Genomic DNA, 3,402 nt, shown 5'->3' with positions numbered 1-3,402 from the left:
GAAGGGTATGAGCCAAAAGCTTTCTACTTGGCGTGGATTAGAGGTCTATTAGTAGTTGACGTCCACGTTTCCGGACCATCTAGACTTCTATTTGGTCAGAAAATAATAAGCCTCGACATCTAAATGACGTGTACGATATGTGCTTTCCTTGTAACTATGAGTGTGTATGTGAGAGACTGCGCATGTGTGTGTTGGTGTATATCCGTACATGTGTGTATATGTTCATTAATTTATGACGCTGCGATCTAACCCATCTCCTCTTTGTACATACATAGATTTTAGTATAGAAAAGAGTGATTGCATATGCAGATAAAGGATAATTTTTCTTTCTTTTTTTGTAATTTAATATGGTTATATCAGGTAAGACGATTAATTTAGGTTTCTAATTGTAAATAATAAGTATGGTTATACAGTGAAACATATTCCATGTGAGAATGGTGTGATTGACAAACATACACAAGGCGAGAGCTTTTATAAGTACCTCTAGTGTCATCTAAGCTTACCCGTAAAGTATTCTTTAATCATGAACAAGGATAGAATTAATTTTTAGAATGTATATTCTATATACCCTGTTTTTTTTTTCCTGTTGTTGGTTGCGGTATGAATTGAAACTGCGTAATAAACATACTGGAAATTCTTATGAAGTTCTTCATGATGTATACCATATGATGTCATCACAGGTATTAGGTTATGAGTGAGATGTCAATGATGTCCAGCATTTTCAAATATTTTACATATTTCATATGTAATTCCTACCACTTTGAAAAGAAAATAACAACAAAAGAACTGGGACATTTCCTCTGATACAACCATTCAATAATCCCTTTAAGTGACCTTTCAAGTTTTCAGTTTTGCTATGCAGGCCATTCGATGCCATACTGGTCTGGCTTTTCTTTTCTTTCTTTTCTCTGTCTTTTTGTTCCCTCTGAGGCTCAATACACGGGTTTTTAAAAGCTGAGGAATTTTTCACATTGAAAAAAAGAAGAAAAATTATGCATGATTGTCTCACTAATACTTTAAAATTTGTTGATACTGTTAGGTTAAGTCTTAGCTTAGAAATGATATTTAAACCTTCAATTTAGTTATTAAAGCAATCTTTTCAAGGAAAACTAGAGTTAGTGATTTGGTGAAGCTGTCATGTGGGTGAATGTGCAATCATCAGAGGTTTAGGATGCCTTACTATCTTACTCTTCTTAAACTGCCATTTTGTTTTAAAGCATACAACTGTGTAGATATTTTATCTAAACTAATTGAGGGCAACATATTTTGATTTTTTTCAAAACTCCAAAACACTGGTTTGAAACTTGTTTATTTCACATCTTTCAGTTGACTTTGCCTGTGCAGTGCACTGTGTGACAACCTAGTTTTGAAATGTGTTTCATTTGTAGCACATACCAATGGCTGATTTGGCCTGGTGTAAAGCTCTCTTTGATGATTGGTTTGAGCACATGCATGCAATATACATTTGACATTTGAAGCTGTACCTGAATTGAATGTGTTGGTCTTCAATATCAGTAGCATGCTTACTTTTGATGTAAGTAGCTGTGATACACATTTCCATATTACCTTCAACCTTGCCATAATTGAAAGGCATGTTAAATTACTAGGGATCACGTAGCAATTTAATAGGCCACCCAGTTAAATTTGTTTTGAAAGGTATTTTCAAATTTTTACTATTTTGATTGTAGTATCTGTTTTATGATTGGTTCTATAGAATCATTTCAACACATGTTTGGAGTTATATTTAAAGTAATAGGTTCAATTAATATGCCTCACTTAATGCTATAAAACATTGGCTGTGAAAAGTGTGTCTGGGGTTTTCATCACTTTGAGGCTCTATTAAAAGTAGAAAGACCTTGTAAAATTTATGGTCATACAGCAGCATTCTCAAATTAGCTTTGCTCAAACAATTTCTTTTTAACTTCACTAAGTTTATAAACAGTTGAAAATTTTTTATCCCTTTGACATCTTATATACCGTGTCATCACATTCATGGTGCACTAAGTCAGAATTGACGATTGAGTTGATAGTTCTGTAATTTTCACCTGTTTTCAAACTTAAGTGATATTTTTAACTATGCATATGCATTCTATAACTTTATTCTAAATCTGAGGCAGTTTTTTTCTAGATCAATCTTTTACCCTCTTACTAAATAGTTGATGAAATGGCAAATTAAAATCAAATAAAATTTAAGTAGACACTGCTACAATGTAGACTCTGTAAGGTAGTAAGGTATAATTTAAAATTACAACAACGCATTTGTGTGTAATCTTATAGAAGAAGATCATGCTCTGCCTTGCCTTGTGTTTACCTGACCGCAAAGAGGCATGCATTGTCATCATAAAGTTCAAAGCATTGGACCAAGATTTCTACAAATGGACACTAAATGTTTGTTGTAGAGCTGTTTCAGATATGTCTGTTGTAAAATTAATTTAGGAAAGCTTTCAGGTGAATGGAGTGCATGTAGATGTATTTTTCTTATTGTATTACAATTAAATTAAATCAAGGATCCATGGTATGTTTTATTGTATAACCAGTACAGACATGAGTACTCTAAAGAGAAGGGTTTGTTTTATATCTGCACATTCGGTATCTTCATGCCTCCTTATTTGTTTGTTTTGCAATTTGTAATATATTATGTGTTTTATTTTTCCGAAAGTTAAAGATTTATAGAATTTTAATATAACTGACTTGAAACGGTGAAAGAATAGGAATAAAGTCTGTGAAGATCAGCTTACGAGTGCTTTCTTTCATCCCCGACCGACGGACGAGGTGAGGCAGGCATGCGCCAGGCATACGCCAGGCATACGCTCTCGTGCCCCTGCCCTCCCACGCCTCCACGCCGCCCTACTCGTGACGTGGCCGTACTGCTGCCGCGCCGCCGCCCGCCAGGCGCGGGGCTAACGCGGGGTCGGCCTATTTCCCTCTTTACACTGACCCACTGCGTGCAGCCCGGCTGGCCCGCCGCCGCTACCATGCGCCGCCACTCGACCAGCTGACTGAGGACGCGCCCGCCCCCGCGAGCGAGTGACATGCGGGTCACGGCCGGAGGCCAAAGGGATGGGTCCTGCCGGTGGCTTGAGGCATGAGAGAAGGGCTTGAGGGAAAACGACAGGGGAATTATTTACCCCCCCCCCCCCGGCAACCTCTAAGGAAGCCGCCTGAACGGTAGGCAGTTCGCTGTGCGTGGGCAATCCAAAGAACCCTTCCAGCCAGTCTGAAACTCGCGCGTGCCGTCTTGCCACTGCGGAGAGGAATTCAGGTGGAAAACGAAGGGTATGAGCCAAAAGCTTTCTACTTGGCGTGGATTAGAGGTCTATTAGTAGTTGACGACCACGTTTCCGGACCATCTATAGACTTCTATTTGGTCAGAAAAAAAAATAAGCCTCGACATCTAAATGA

General features: G+C 38.2%; 1 protein-coding gene across 1 annotated transcript in view; it reads left to right on the top strand.

The window, feature by feature from the left end:
- The window catches only part of LOC113203334 (zinc finger protein 287), a gene marked incomplete in the record, with an annotated part of 19,164 nt that extends 16,432 nt beyond the window's left edge, over positions 1 to 2,732 (top strand). Inside the window, 1 exon segment of the mRNA XM_026417959.2 lies at positions 136 to 2,732.
- Positions 2,733 to 3,402: the final 670 nt, after the last annotated feature.

This window comes from Frankliniella occidentalis, unplaced genomic scaffold (assembly GCF_000697945.3).
Source record: "Frankliniella occidentalis isolate FOCC.00 unplaced genomic scaffold, Focc_3.1 Scaffold157, whole genome shotgun sequence".
NCBI classification, from domain to species: domain Eukaryota; kingdom Metazoa; phylum Arthropoda; class Insecta; order Thysanoptera; family Thripidae; genus Frankliniella; species Frankliniella occidentalis.
The sequence above is the reverse complement of the archived record's forward strand: the minus strand, read 5'-3'. Positions and strand labels throughout refer to the sequence as shown.